The following is a 17,221-nucleotide window of genomic DNA, read 5'->3' on the forward strand; positions in this document are numbered from 1 at the left end:
TCCTGGTTACAAACTGACAAGGTTGCCACTGGACCAAGAAAAATGTTTCTAGTGTGATTATTAATATCTGTTAAGAACCCAGGGTCTGGATTGTGACTATAAAATTTATAATAGAAAATTTATAGTCTGTCAAACCAGGAAAGTCAAAAACTAAAAACAGGAGACAAATTAAGTGTAAAAACATAGGTAAACTAGAAAACCAGACTTAACTACTTTCTTGACAGATATTATTCTTTTATTTTTAAAGATATTTTGGTTTGGTAGAATCATCTTGAGGCTCAAAATCAACCAATTAAAATAATTTAGACAGAAAATGCTTCTACTCCTAATTAATTTCTGATTTTGCTGCCCATTGAAAAGAGCATTAATCAATGAAATGGGTTAACAAGTTCAAAACTCAGTTAGAACGCCAGTTTGACCTCTTCTGCTCATTGGCTTCATCCTTCGCTATGAGAGCTAATAGGTAGTAGTAAATATGACTTATATACACTTTGTTCTTTTCCCTCTCCCCAAGAACCAGAAAAACAGGGATGGACATGAGTCAAAGTTAGGCTCCAGATACAGAAGAAGTACAGTAAAATGTATTATGGCTGAGGAAAAAGAGTTTAGAAAAATTTTCAGAAGTATTATCTTTGCATAGTTGTCCATTTAACAAATATTTATTGAATCTCTACCACGTGCTAGGCATTGGAGATGCAAAAATGGATCAGAGGCAATTCTTTCTCTTCTAGGAGAGAGTTTTTCAAATTAGGAGTTGTGGCCCACTATTGAATTATGAAATCAATATAATAGGTTGTGACCAACAATTTTACAAAATCAGAGTAGAAGATATCAGAGGACATTGCCCATAACAAGGGAATATACTCTTTCCCAGAAGTTGCGTTTCAGTCTGTGTCTGTGTGAGTGTGAGCATGTGTGTGTGTGTTCTGGATCACAATGTAAAAGTGTATTTCCAATGGTAGTTTCACTGAAAAAATTTGATAGCCAATGTTAAGGAGTCTACCGGAAGAGGCAGACAATTAAATAGATAATTAAAACGAAATATGGCAAGTCCTCTTTTATCGGTGTGGAAAAGTAACCCTGAAATCTAAAGAGAGAAAGTGGCTACCTCTGCTTGAAGAGTTGGAAATGACTATGGACGGACTGTATTGATATTTGAATTGGATCCAAAATGGTGAAATTGAAGGTAGAGGGGAAACCTTAAAAGGAAATTCCAGAAAGAAGGAAGCAACTGCGTGAGGAGTTCTGAAAGGACGCGCTGTGTTTATAGAGTGATGGGAATGTGTCTGTAGGGGAGGCACAAGTTTCATGGGGGCGAGGGGAAGGAAATGGCATGTGATAAAAATGGAGAAGTTCATATGAAATAGGCTTGTCACCGAGGAAAGGAATGACAGATACAGTCTGCTTTGCTTTATTTGTGTTTGTTTTTTGGAAGGTAACAGTGTCACCAAGATGGACTGCAAAAGAAAGGGAGACAAGTGAGATTATTGCAATCCTTCTGATCATAGTGAAGGTGGAGAGGAAAAGATGCCACATTTGGGAAGATGCTAACATAGAATCTATATGATTTCAAGACTAATTATGCATGTACGCTGTGAGATAGATGATTTAAGAATGATCCTATTATCACAGAACCACAGAGATGAAAGCATCAGAATATAAGGGAGACGTCTATTTTTTTCTCTTTTAAAATCATCTTATTTTCAATGATGGGCGACATCTATTTTTTTCTCTTTTAAAATCATCTTATTTTCAATGATGGGCAATTATGTAACTTTTTGAGCCTTCATTTTTTAATCTGCTAAATGGAGATACATATATAATATAATTTAAAAGCCTTTAATAAGAGGTTTATAACTTTGTACTTTTTTGAACAGAGTGTTTTATCGTGATAATGACATAATTATGGCACATAAAACCACATGCCATCCTCATGATTCAAATATCTTATTCCTCAAATCAAAGGCAGTAGTATTAGTAGCCCAAAGAAGTCAGAGAAAGAATATAATTATTTTTCTTTTACTTAAAAATAAATCTAATAAAACAAATTCAATTAAGACTCTATATGGCACAAACTTATTCAGGTAAGACAGAAAATAAACCATGTTGGAAATACAATAGGAAAGCTGTCTCCTTTCCTAACCTTGTTCACACCAAGGACACATAAGCCTCTAAGCGTTATCTTCTTATCCTGCCATAATGAGAAAGAGTCTTTGTGATCTCTGTGTTTGCTAATAGACACATTACACATCTTCCATCTGGGCATCAGAGTCATTTGCTCACCAAAGAAAGATATCCAATTCATAGGAGAATGGAACCAAAAGCAAGCCAAACCAAGCTTTGGGGATTCCTTAAAGAGTAAGGCTTGTGGCCCAAAAGTCTGTTTAGCTGCCTTAAATAGGCTTCCACCATTTTTTTCCAATATACAAATATTGATAACCCTCTCAGTAGTATCTTTTTTAGAATTATAAATGCATTAAAATAAGTCCTTAGTTATTGAAAAAAATTAAATATATTATGGCTGAGTCACGCTCCATATGTTGGGATGTGTAATGCCCTGTGAAAGCAGCAGCGTAGAGATTCCTTGTGGCTTTGTAGTAAGAGCCTTATGACAACGCCCAAATATTGTGGACTCAAGGAATGTGGTTTGGAGAAATTAAAGAGAACAGACCAAGAATTTAGCGACTCGCATTCTAGGTTTCACTCTTTGTCCAGCTGACAGATATTGAGTCTTCATTCTTCCTTAAAATTTGCTCATCCATAAAGGAGACGTTAAGATTAGGTGGGTGTTCAGATGCCTTCTTGCTCCAATAGTGTCTGATTTTATGAAAAGCTTCTAAAATGAGAGAGAAGGTAAAGTGCCTTCAGCTTGCCATCCTAGTGATTGTTAAGATGAATCTGAAATGGAAGTAAAACAGACAGAAGTCATGAAGAACTTGAGTTAGGGCACCATCTAGAGTTCCCAGGTGGAGAGAAAAGGCAATGGCAATTATTGGACTCCTCACCTTGAAAACGCTTTATTTGTAAATGCCTCTAAGAATGGTGGACTGTGTCCTTTTCTCCATAAAATGTCTTCTCTTGTTCACCATAAAGTGCAGGTTTTATAGTTTCACATGACCACCCTAAGAATTATTAATAATACTTTGTGTGTTCACTATTTTGCATACGTGGGGAATAAAGAGCAAATAGAGCCTTGTTCTCTCATATCTTCCATGTCTAGGATTTCTTCAACTTTTGAAAACAAAACTTTTCAAAACTTTTGCAATGTAAAGGAACATTGTCTTTGAGAAAGCTTGTGGCCTTGTCTTCATAAAGGAAATTAAAACTGCACATGTGGTAATAACATATGACTGCAGATATTTACCAAGATGCTCCCAGAGCGTGGATCCACTCTCTCTGCAGTCAAGACTAAGTTCCTCTATTGAAACAATTTGAATTTCTGGGGAGTTCATCCTTTTCCTAGGTTTTCAATTCTGGAAAATCCATGCAAAATAGAAGCTAACAGAAGGATGGAGAGACCACCAAAATAATGTTTGTGCTGAAGAATTCTCAACAAGTGCCCTGCGAGCACGCTCCCTTCTGAAAAGGACTGTGGCTGTCTCTCGTCGTTAATTCAATGGTTAATAGTAATAGGCCCACGTCAACTCTTTTATAGGAACTCAACTCCTGACATCAAGCTACAATCAAAGTGTTATTTTTCTGGATTCCTCCATTCTCCCTTGATTTAGGCATATAACATCATTTCTAGTTTCAAGTGGCCCTGGCCATTTTACCAATTATCATCCTCGCTTTGCAAGAGGGAGAACATTTTTGGTTTAGTGAGAGAGGCTGATTTGAGCATATCTGCCAAAAGGTAGTGTGATGAATTGACTTTAAATGTGTGCTCTTCTCTGGTGGATCTTTGTGAACGTGGTGCTGAGGATTAACAGCTTTCCAGGTGAATGTGAAGCCTTGCAATAATATATTTACATTCTCTAGGTGCTATTATTATTTATACGTCTAGGAGGAAATAGTTGTTCACTATTCAGTGCTTCCATCACTAAATTATTCTACCTGGTATATGCTTCATGCTTACAACATGCTGACAGTTTCAGTTCCAGGGAGTTTGCTCCTTTTGTTCTACTCTGTCTCTACCAGCACCAAGCAACCACACATGGCTAGTGGTTACCAGGTTAGACAGTGTAGAGCTGTATGTTGACTTTCAGAGCATCCCTAGATTTTAGATCCTGGCCACCCAGATCCTGGAAACCAAGAGAATTGCTCCTGACTGTCTGCCATTCTTTGGCTGCTGAAAGTGCCCTTTTTGTCTTATGAAGTATAACTCAATGTCAAAGGGGTTTATGTAATATTTAGACTTGTATTACATGAAATTAATCTTAACATGAAAAATCTTTTGATTACAGAGTATGCTTTGTCAGTGATTGATTGACTAACTCATTTATTCATATAATAATGCCATCATTTACTTCTATTTATATTCTTGAGCTGTAACAGAAAGTTTCTATTTGTGCTATGCTGGTAGGTGGATTACATGGCTATCATAATCTTTCCACCTGTTTTACTAAGCTCTCTGGAAATAACCTCTTATTTTCTTTGTTAATGAGTCTCCCTCCAAATCAATTTCTTCATACAGAACCAAAATTTTGGGATAATGACGTTGTTGTTTATAGGGATTTCTACTCTTTCCCTACCTTTGACCTCTGCCCCCACCTCATTGGTATAGAAAGAATAAAATCTTTATTTTCATTATGTCTTCTTTATAAATATTTACACTTGGAAGAGAAGTGACGTACATAGCTCCATTATAGAAATACAACAGTAGCACCTATGTAGGGGGTATAATCACTGTAAGAAAAGAGTTACCACTTCATGTCAATCCATCTTGGACTTTTCTTTTTAAAGAGGATCACACGTTGTTGCTAGTGAAAATCCTTGTCTGTTCTCTTACTCACCGAAGGATATAAAAAAAAGTATATCCCTTCATAGTTCTGTACAACATATTCTGTCATTCAGTGGATAAGAAGCAGGCTGATCTCCTTCAAAACTCACACTCTGACCCTTGGATATACCATTTTGTATTGTTCTTCCTTCCTTGTCTCTCCATTTATAAAATGAATTCAGGACAATAATGATGATCTTCTAATCTATTTTATTTTCCTACATTAACAAGGTAAGTGATAGGTATGCAACAGATTCCAAAAATCCCACGTTTATTTTTTTGTTGACAAAAGCATCCTAGTGAAGGAAGCCAAGAACCAGCTCATTAACAAAATAATCAGCATCAATTTATTGTCTACTCTGTACTCTGAATTAATAGATATATAAATAAGTATAAGATAGGATTCCAGTTCTCAGAAAATTGCATGTCGTTTAGAATACCAAGAGTATTACTCAGGTGGCTATTGTGGACTGAAACGACATGGAATTAATCACTACATTTATGTAGAAAATCTCTAAACACTTTACATGTTAATGCTATAGGACTTCAGAAATGAGAGAAATGAGTGAAGACAAGAGAAAACAAGGAAAAATTCTGAGAGGAGGTAGCGCTGCGGCTGTGCCTTGCTTAGCAAATAAAATTTGATGAGACCTCTTGGAGGGAAGTCAACTGATGATGACATCAGAGGGAGAGAGTTACTCAGGTATAAGTCAGAAAGGGCGTGGAAAAAGACAGTGGTGGTAGAATGAAGATGTTGGCATGGATGAAAGAGAATCTTGAAAGGAAAAATGTAAAAGTAAGCTCTACCTGCATGTGCAGCACACACACAATGGGGGAATATTGTCCTTGATTCAATTATATCATATTTTAACAAGAATTATTAAGTCCCAAGATTTTCTTGTGATCCGCAGAGTTTCAGAGAGAGACCAGGTGGCAGTGGCATCTTCTCCTCCTTCTTCTTGCTATCTTTTCTCTTTTTTCTTTCTTCTTTTTCTTTTTGTCATGTTCTAAACACCATGAACCCTCTTGATATCAGAGGACAGTTTCAATGACATTCTTATAGGCCTCTCCTCACAGAGGTGATCAAGGAACAAGCGGGTGGTGAGGAAGGAGAGGCAGCAGGATGTAATGAACAGGGGAAGTTTCAGAAGCTAGACTCTGGGTACTCAGCCTCTCTGTAAGGATTCTCTTGACCTCTCCAAAGGAATGTTTTCCTGGACTGGTACAAAATGGCAGCTGAGGAATCCAAAATGCAAACATTATCAAAATTATTTTCAATATTGATTTATACCTAAAGGTTCCCCTTGTGCCTTTTATGTAATTAAGATAGTCTTCCATCATTAATATGCTAAATTAATAAAAATGAGTCACTTTAGAGATGCAATTTACCATCTTAATTAATTAAATACTATTAAAGAACCAGAGATATTAAGGAGGAACAATCTAAAAGTTGAGTAGCTTTTTATCTTGCTCTTCATATAAGAGAGTTGCCAATTCAATTCACTGATGTTTCAACATTTGATATTTTGTTGATCTTGTTTCAGATTTGAAAAAATAAAATCTAAAGCCCTTACCACAAACATAGCTTTCATATACAAAGATATATGACAGGCGTATGTAGAATATAGGATAAATATATGCCTAGAAGCCAATGATATGCACATTTTGCTGTAAATTGTCTATTACTGTCACCACTTGTCAGCATGTCACCAAAACAGTAGCTATCTTAGACCATCTCTCTCTCTAATGAGTAAATTAGAGGATTGTGGAATTAGAAGAATGCATGTTTTTAACAGTAACAGTCATATAAAATTATGATGAAAAAATCATAGTAATGTGGAGTGATTGCCTCCTGCTCTGAGAGAAATTGCAAAAGGAATCCACTAAAAGGATGGCTTCAGTTAAAATCACTATTACTATTAGAAGCCACTTAATGTTAAGCTAAAAACTTAAAGAAGATAAGTGGAGTTATCTTTTCCGACTCATTTGACGGATGTCAGGTTTGAAAGTGTGGTATAAGAAGACAGAGGAGGCATAACCTCATAGAAGGAAGTAAGCTATGGCATCAGGGTTTATCTTCTCTGCTAATCTGTTAACTGATTTTGGAATCTTCTTTTCTCTGTTTATCCCTATTGTATAATCAGCCCAGACTAAAATTTACTTCACCTATACGTATAAGCATTTATCACAGTACCCTATGAGGAAGCTTCAAATTGTAAGAGATATGCACCCATGTAGACAATTCCAGTACATGGCAGCTTAGGTATGTTATGGGTGTAAAAGCATGTAATTGTCTTCCCTTGTTATAATGAATAATGTTGTAGAAGCCTATGAAGATTCATCCTTCCTAACGGGGCTTTTACAAGTTTCCTGTCAGTTTCTAAGTCAGCCTGGGGCTAAAAAATGAAAATGGGATGTGTGTCAATTTAGCAAATAATTTTCAGCCTCTACAAGCAGTTAAGAGACTCTTGTATTTAAATTTTGAAATTGCTGCTCTCTCAATTAGTAATACTACACTTAAGATCTTCAACGATTATCTTGGTCAACTAGCCCTTTTACAAGAAAGGGTCCGGGTCAATGATGGAGATTTAGAAGCATCACTACAAAGGGTAATTTTAGTAAAGATTAAATTCTAAGAAAATCTTAGTCATATATAATGTTGTATGTTGCAAAAACACTTATTGGTGGAATTTTAATATCAGGACTGTACTGTGGTATAAAAATATTAGAAATATGTCAGGAAAAATATCCTGGAAAAGAGAAAGGATAAAGAAAACAGGTTAATTTGAACAAGATATATTTCTGGCACCAATATTAACATGATTGAGCCCTGACCTTTGGAAGATTGCGTGCATTATTAATCCATTGAAGACAGTAGGTAATATGACTTTATCTGCTTTTTAGGTTACAATTCGCATAACTGGGAATGTAGTTTATTTTTTCAGCGCCTTGCATGCTGTGAGTGCTCAATAAATACTAAACAACAATAATAGGGTATGTAGTGTATTCCTGAGCCTTCATTTGCATGGCCATCTGGAAAAGTCTTGTGTTGTAAACACTAGTTTTATTTTGAGTAAGAATGAAATTACTGCAGAAGTTGTTTAGTATTCTTGGTTCAAATTTTTTCCTGCTTTTCACCCTTTCATTTGGCAAAAATGTGAAATAATCCAAAGTGTTTTAAGCATTTCAGTGTAAGAAGTGGAAGATTTGGATAGATTATATTTATGCAAAGGCACGTATTTTATTGGGTTAGCTTTCAATAAATCTTTTGGAAATTCATATTCATTTAATTTTTATAAATCCTTTTTATTTTCATAAATCCTCCTCTTTACCAATTACATATGTAGGAAGATAATTACCAGATGAAGCCTCATTTTTGCTATTCATCTATTTATCTATTTTTGTAATTGAGATATAATTCACATAAGATAAAAATCACTCTTCTGAAAATGTGTAATTCAATGGTTTTTACTATGTTCACAGAGTTTTGCAAACCAACATCACCACCAATTCTAAAATATTTTCATCATCCCAAAAAGAAACATTAGCAGTGACTCCCCATTTCCCTCCAGCCCCTCCCCCACCAGCCCTAGGCAACTGCTAATCTACTTTCTGTCTCTATTGATTTGCCCGTTGTCAACATTTCATGTAAATAGTATCATACAAATGCGGCCTTTTGTTTCTGGACTCTTTCCCTTAGCATAATGTTTTCAAGGTTCATCTATGCTATAACATGTATTAGTAATTTGTTTTATTTTACGACAAATAATGTTCCTTTGTATGGATAAATCATATTTTATTTATCCATTCAACAGTTGGTGGACATTTAGGCTGTTTCTACCTTTTGGCTTTTATGGTAATGCTGACATGAACATTTGTGCACAGATTTCCTATGTAGACATAGGTTTTCATTTCTCTTGGATATAGACATAGAATTGCTGGGTCATATGGTAAATCTATGCTTAACCTTTGGAGGAACCACAGACTATATTCCAAAGAGGCTGTACCACTTTGCATTCTTACCAGTAGTGCATGAGCTTCCAATTTCCCCACTTCCTTGCCAATATTTGCTATTATCTGTCTTATTGATTATAGTCATACTAGTGGATGTGAAGGGGTATCTCACTGTGGTTTTGGTTTGCATTTCCCTAATGGCAAATAACCATTTATTTTTAATTCTCTGAAAACCATAGCCTAAAAGTTGTTGGAAGGAGTGGGTGGGCCAATCTGTATAAGAAGCACAGAGGTCAATTGCAAGGTAAAGGATAGAGCGGAATCCCTTCCCCAAACCACTTGAATTACATTAAAAATTACTTAAAATAGTCAAGGTGGCCCAGGAAATCCACAATCAAAGTTTAGGAGAAACCAATAAAGTCCTGAGGTAAACTCCCGTGAGAACAAACAGATGTTAATGGACTGCCCTTTCATTGGAGTTGTTGCTATAATGGAAGACAGATGCTCAGTATAAGTGTTTGGACATTTATCAGTCAGGATCCTGGCAGGAAACAAACATCATATTCGAAGGAGATAATTAAAAAGAGATTAATAAAAGAACGATTTACAGAGATGTGGGCAGAGTTAGGGGAACCAACAAGGAAGGGTGGAACACGGAGAAACTAGCAATCGTGCTTAACCATTACCGCCCTCAGGTTTGAAGGGTCCTAGGTAGGGTACAGTATTCCCCAAAACCATTTAAAGCTGTAGCTGTGGGAGAGGAGCCACCAAAAGGAACTGTGATCTTCTGTAGAAGAAGATAGCCAATATTAAAGCCACGTCCTAGAAAGAGGGTGAAAAGGAATAAATGTTCTGACATTTCCTTTTTCCCACCCTCCCAATCTCCCACCAATATCTTCTATTGGTCAAACCCAACCGGAAGTCAAAAACTAAAGCAGCTTGTATATGAGATCCTTAGATATCAGCTTCCTAGGGTATAGAACATAGCAGAGAGGAGCAGATAATGGATCTGGAGTGGCAATCAGATAACCCACCCAAGGAGGGAAAGTGGAAATGTGCCCACCAGGCTAGCAGGAGCAACAGAGACAAGTGGAGAGACCTTGCAAACTGTCTACATTTGACCTCCTTTCCCAAAGCCTCTGGCTCTGATGGAGGCAACAGTAAAACAGGGCTTCTCCTAAAGCAACTAATTTCAACTCCAAGTGGTTCCACCATTGGACTCTGGACTGAACAGAGAAGAAGAGCAAATGGACGCTGTTTAGTCACAGAGGGAAACACACTTCAGCACCAGTGGGAAGTTGAGAATTGATTGGTTGCATTCTCTAGGTTTCATCTGTGACTCTCTGACCTTGGGCATTGGAGCTGGCAGCAAAGGAGGAGCAACTCATTGCAGGAAAACACCTTCTGGTAGCAGGTGCAGAATGCTCCCACTGCAAAGAGCATGTCTGTACCTGTAAAATAAGAACAAATTTGACTGGTCGTTGGTGACAAGAGAGTGCTCTGAGAGTTTTCTGCCCATATCAGGTGAGTAGTGGCCCACAGCAGAGAAGAGAGATGATGGAATTCATGCTGTTGGGTTGGTAGGGTCTTAAGTAGTATTTGGGATCACTATGGTGGAGCTGCCATTTCCATTCTGAACGGTAAATCATGTGTCTTATATCAGCTCTCTCTGAAAAGCAAAACAAAAAAATCTTAGTCTAGATATTTGCCTATGACGATGGCAATGATGCTTGAGCACAATGACAATTTCAAATTTAACATTATCTCTCACACTTGGTTTAATTATTAGATATATTTTCATATTAAAAATGAGATTCAAGGGGCTGGCCTGGTGGCGTAGTGGTTAAGTTCACGTGCTTCACTTTCATGGCCTGGGCTTCACACGTTCAGATCCCGAGCGAGAACCTAGCACTGCTCGTCAAGGCATGCTGTGACGGTGTCCCACATAAAATAGAGGAAGATTGGCACAGACATTAGCTCAGGGACAATCTTACTCAAGCAAAAAGAGGAAGATTTGCAACAGATGTTAGCTGAGGGCTACTCTTCCTCACACACACAAAAAAGACAGAGAGATTCAAAACACAAAGTCTATTGTTTTATTGCATTTTCAACCAGGATCAGAGTATTACTACAAAGATGTTCTAGAAAACCCATAAGTTAGAGCAAAGAGAAAACTTCTCAGGAAAGAGTTAAATTTAAATAGTTTGGTGGCCTGTAGGATAGTGTAGAGAGGTGCTGTTGCAGATGGATAAGGCCGCACAGGAGCGACGTCAAGAACAACCTAAAGGAATGTTCAAATTTAAAAACAAAGTAGAACAAGACCAAGTACATTTTCTTTCATTTATCCTTATACCGTAAATACTTATTCTCAGTGGGCAGCTCCTCTTTAAGTCAGTTGATTTGAATTGAGAATCTGAATCCTCAAAAGAAGGAGAGTTAATATCAGCCATGTTACCAGTCTTGGAGAATTTACGTTCCATAAAAGCAGCAATGCTCTTTCGGTACCTCACATCTCCACGGGTAGTTTGTTTCCTAATCTTCACCCCCTCCTTCCACTTTAAGTACAAAAGATCAAACGGCAAACAACGTTTGTAATTAGTTCCCTCACTAATCTAATATCTAATTGACTGGCACAGTACAGCGTTTTACTTCTTCAGAGGATAAATGTGCCAGGAAATCAAATCATTCGAACATAGCTCCAGCCTATCAACACATTTACTAATCGTTGGCAAATGTGTGTGTTTTTACAATGCATCACATGGTCTCATTTAGAAAACCTTTACTGTGTGAGTTGGTAGTTTTTTCACATATGTATAGGTGATCCTGTTAATCAACACTTTACATAGGCGTGTGTACTGTTCCTTCATTTTTATGCAAATCCTTTCTGCAACCAGACAGGTGCATTGTCTGCTTTCTATTCATCATCAAGAAATCCAATAACTTAGCTGTGTACCTACATCTGGTTAGGGTTTGACCCAATATGTACTTGAATGTGGATTTCAAATACGGGCAGGTGTTGAGCCTATCAGAACTACCAGCAATTGGAATCTCATTTACCCCTGCAAAGGCAACCAGTGATTTAAAAAAAAAAAAGATTATAATTTGTACTTTGATATCTAGGTCTTTTTTTGGGGGGGGCGGGAATGGGGGAGTTGGATTTGTTTATTTAATTACTGTAGCACCACTGAGTACTAGGTTCTCTAGAATTGTTATGCAGTGAAATGTGGCTGTATAGAATTCTTGAGAAAGACATATAAAATGAAAAGAATTTAATTAAATTTCAAAATCAAAGAAAAACATGCAGCCTATGTTTGATGGTGTGTTTTTCAAAGTTTGCCTACAGAAGTGGCCTTCTCAATGGAGCACAGAAGTCAGGAAATTGCTGAACTCTGGAGACAAGAAAAGAAGTCATCCTTAGCAAATAGCACCACCGCAGCTCTGCTCCCCCTTCCCCAGCACTCCTTCCCCCACCGCCAGTGTGCTTGAAGGAGGACAAGGATGCCACTACGTATCGGCAGCTATTAATCAAAGAGCCCCTTTTGAATCCTCACATGTTGACAAGATTAAGGCCTATTTTTAGTTTTCAGGGAACAGAACTGCTAACACATAAGGTCACAATCAGTTGCTCTATAGCAGTGAAGATTTATATTCCCACAAGAGAGAGGAAGTAAAAAACAAGAAAGAACAAGATAGCATTGAAAACTGTCTGTTGTCTCGTGGCCACGCAGACAGCTTAAAAGCCTGGGACCAAAAAAAAAAAACATTTGAACACTCATATATCAATGACAAATTTATAATCTAGAATAGTACCCTTAACTCTTAAAGCAAATACATTTGGTAGGAATAAGGATTTGGAAGGAAGAGAACCACTTTGGACCCAAAGAATACAGAGAAAAGGAATAAGGGAAGGAGGGAGCTCTAGAGGGGTGTTGACAAGGCAGGGCTTAAAAATGACTGAAAAAAATGTAATGACCTCCTACTGAGCACCAGAAAGTAGGAATGAGAAAAGAGGACCAAACAGGAGGGAGAAAGAGAGAGATTTAGTGTATGTTGTATAAGAATTGCGAAAGGGTGGGGGAGGAGAGAGGAAGGGAAGAAAAGAAGAATGGAGGGAGGAGGAAGGAAACGTAATTTGCCATTGTAGAACATCCCTTCTAGTAGGCCAGACAAGAGCCAGAAGCCAGCTCCTTCCCACTATGGCTGTGTGATACATAATTAACACCTCTCTGAGGCCAAAGGAACATATTGAGCCATCAGGAACCTAAGTCAATGAATGGCTTCCTTATTTGGGTTCAGCTTTCTAAATGACGAGCAAAGTCCAACTAAACTCTCAAAGTAAAAACTGTCTCTCAGACAATGATTATGAATTACAGTGTGGCAGACCTGGACTAAACAGGGAACAGAAGTGAGGGAATTTGTTTGCTATTCAATTTGCTTCATTGAACGCCAGAACTTGAGGGCTCTGGAAATGCACTAATTTAAACCCAGGAAATCTGCTTGCAGAGTCAGAGATTAATCTGATCTATTGGTGCCACTACAAAGATTTCAAACCAATAAGTGGAATAAGAAAGGAAGAAGTTTAATCCAAAGGTCAGGGGTGACTAATTCCACCTAGAAGTATTCTGACAGCGGGAATGGAATGCCTGGACCAAGATCCCACAGGTCTAAAAGACATTTGACTCACTCTGCTTTACTTTTTGTCAACAGTGGTTCTGCCCATTATTACAAAGCCTATTTCTTCACTAGGCATCGTTATAAACTGTCCTAACATTTCTAAATGTTCTCTTCAACACCAGTGGCCTAAAAGCATTAACGAATCTGTCAAACTTGTCTAAATTGAACCTAGAGAGGTATGGACTTGAATAGAGCTGACACTGTAGGCAGCATCAAAATCCTTTCAAATTATTGTATTTATTGTTCTATGGTGCATCACAGTTTACGTGTTCATGGCATTCAACGAACACATGTGGAAAACCTACTGTTCCAATTATCTTCCCAGATGTTGGGATAAAGGAAATGCAGGGGTAAATAAAAAGTGATCTCTGTCCTTGAAGAGCTTGCAATAAGGCAGAGCTAAAAAGTATCAGCATCTAGTTTAATGGTTAATAGTGTTGGAATTAAAAAAAAAGAAAAAACTCTCAGCATTATTTCTTTTCGTGACTTATCCTAGGGGTGAGCTAAATATTTAAGTGTATTATAAAAGATCACATTCTCTTTACTGGTTTTTTTTTTTTCATCTGAGAATTCCCATCAGCATTGAAACTGAAAACATAGTTTGTGACTTCTCAAAATTGCTCTGATTTCAGCATGTTAAAAAGAATACCCAAAAGGCAGACAGGTTTTTCTCTTACGCTACTTCTCAACTCTTTCTTCCCCTCCTCCTGCACAGAAAAAAAAAAATCTTGTAACTATAAACTGGTCTCCTGCTTGGATTAATTTTCTTCACCAAAACAGTGACCATTGTCAAATGCCTTGCATCTCCATGGAAACTGTTTCCTTGGCCATAGACAAAGGTTTGCCTATAACACAATGCCATGAGAGTGTCTGAGGTTGTAGACCCCTTGTTTAAAATCACAGTGTGAGGGTATAATGTAGATTATATATTATTTCTGCCTGTCTGCTGCAGCTGGTAGGCCTTCCTTCCAAAATAATATTTTTTCAAATGAAGTAGCAGAAAACAGCTTTACATTTTTGTTATCCCTTCCAGCACAAAATAAAAAATGCCTGTGCTGCCACTACCTGATTCAATCAAGTGGAGTACATTTGATACCCACGGGCTACAAGTGCTGGAAAAGCTGACTTGTATTTTAATTAATAATGTGCTACACTTTCTCAACAGCTAGGCCTTTGGCAATCTGGTTTGCTTTGTTCATTATTTGCTGTAAACAATTTTCAAACAACATGTAGGCAACTCTGTTTCTGAATATCTCCTGCTAATTCATAACATTAGCAAAAATGTAGAGGAGATTTTTTTTCTTCCTTGCCAAAAAAAAAACTGATTAAACTTTTATCATAACCAATAGAGACTTTGGGATGAGAATATTGGGATTCACATGTCCAAGAGATAAAATTAAATACAAAAATAAAACAATAAATATTATATATATAAATTTATACAATAAATAGTATATATACCCACACATATATACACATAAGGATATATATACATACGCATATTCATATACATATATACATATACAGATACAGATCTTCCTCGATTTACATTAGGATTACATCCTGATAAACCCATCATAAATTGAAAATATTGTAAGTCAAAAATGCATTTAATATATCTAACCTACGATGATCGTAGTTTAGCCTAGTCTACCTTAAATGTGCTCAGAACACTTACATTAGCCTACACTTGGGCAAAATCATCTAACACAAAGCCCATTTTATAATAAAGTGTTGAACATGTCGTGTAATTTATTGAATACTGTACTGAAAGTGAAAAACACAATGGTTGTATAGGTACAGAGCGTCTTCAAGTATATCTGCTGTTTACCCTCAAGATCCTGTGACCGACTGAGCTGTGGCTCGCTGCTGCTGCCCAGCATCATGAGAGAGTATTGCACTGCATCTCGCTAGCCTGGGAAAAGCAAAATTCGAAATTCGAACTACAGTTTCTACCAAATGTGAATTGCTTTTGCACTATGGTAAAGCCAAAAAATCATAAGTTGAAACATTGTAAGTCAGGGACCATTCATACATATATTCTGCCAGTTCACTAAAATACATATAATTAGGACAAAGCATAGGTATCCATTGAAAATCTGGTGACACAGCATGAAAAAATTCCATGGTTGTTGCTTGCTGTACTGACTTATGTCCCTCCCCAAATTCAGATGCCTGTGCCTTAATCTCCAATGTGACAGCATTTGGAGATAGCTCCCTTACAGAAGTAATTTAGGTTAAACAAGGTGATAAGGGTAAGGTCCTGATTCAATAGGCTTAGTATTTTTACAAGAAGAGACACCAGAGAACTCACTCTCTCTCTCCACACCATATGAGGACACAGAGAGAAGGCAGCTGTCTGAAAGCCAGGAAGAGAGCCCTCACCAGAAATTGACTTGGCCAGCACCTTAATCTTGGGCTTCTCAGCCTGTGGAACTGTGAGAAATAAATTTCTGTTGTTTAAGCTACCTAGTCTACGGTATATTTTAATGGCAGCCTGAGCTGACTAAAGCATGTGGAGAAGAGGAAATTGAAAGTATCAAATCACTCCTTTCACATTAAATAGAATATACACCCCCTCCACAAATGAAACTAAATGGTTAGCCTTCGTTTCCACAGGACAGGACCTTCTGAGAATAGTATTAAAGTTTAGGAAAGATGACTTGGTTTAATCATGAGAACTAACTTTAGATTTAAGGACATATATGAATAGAATAATAATTTCTTTCCTTTGTATGGTATTTTATGGATAATAAACCACTTTTCTACAGATTAGCGTCACATCATCCCTATAAAGTCAGTAAGAACCAGGATCTCCATTTTTAAAATGGAGAAAGTGATCAAGATTGCACAGGTTATATGCAGAAGCACAAGGAACAGGTAATAAAGCACAGACACGGCAGAATAAGGGTTCAAATCCTTTTGACCTTGAATACAGTACATAATGAGAGGCATAAAAGGACCTATTTTGAAGCCCATTTTGTAAGTGTAAATAACTTAAAAGGAGAACGTTTTTAATTTACTTTCTCCTTTTTCAAGTTAAATTAATATTGTATTTCAACATAAATTACCATTCCCATCATATTAATATCATCTATTAATTACAAACTTCCATAGGACAACAGTGACTATAACTATAGGTGAGACAAACTTGAGTTGATATCTTCAAAGAACTATTGATATATTTATTAATCTATTTATTATTCATTTCCAGATATTTAATGAGCATCTATTGTGTGTCGAATGCTGTATTTAGTGCTGAGTATATAATGGTAAAGAAAATCATCATGGCCTCTGCCTTTAACGAGCTTACGTCTATTAATGCTAATACAATTAGTTCCATTAAACGAAATGTATTGAGAACATACTAGGTAGCAACTGCTAGATATTCAAGAAACCACATATACAAAAATAAGATTTAATGGTTGTAAGAAAAGAATTGTGAATAAAGAATTTTAATACACTGTGATAAATGCATTCACATAGAAGTATGTGCTAGATACAATGGTGTCATAAAATCAGAGATGATTAGCTCTTCTTGTGGGGGGAACTCAAAGAAAACATTTCGTTTGAATTTGGTAGAATGAAAGCAAGAATACTAGGTGCAAATGGTGAGAAAGGGCATTTCCTTCAGAAGTAATACCTAGTATAAAT

The sequence above is a fragment of the Equus quagga genome, chromosome 4 (assembly GCF_021613505.1).
Source record: "Equus quagga isolate Etosha38 chromosome 4, UCLA_HA_Equagga_1.0, whole genome shotgun sequence".
In the NCBI taxonomy this organism is placed as follows: Eukaryota; Metazoa; Chordata; class Mammalia; order Perissodactyla; family Equidae; genus Equus; species Equus quagga.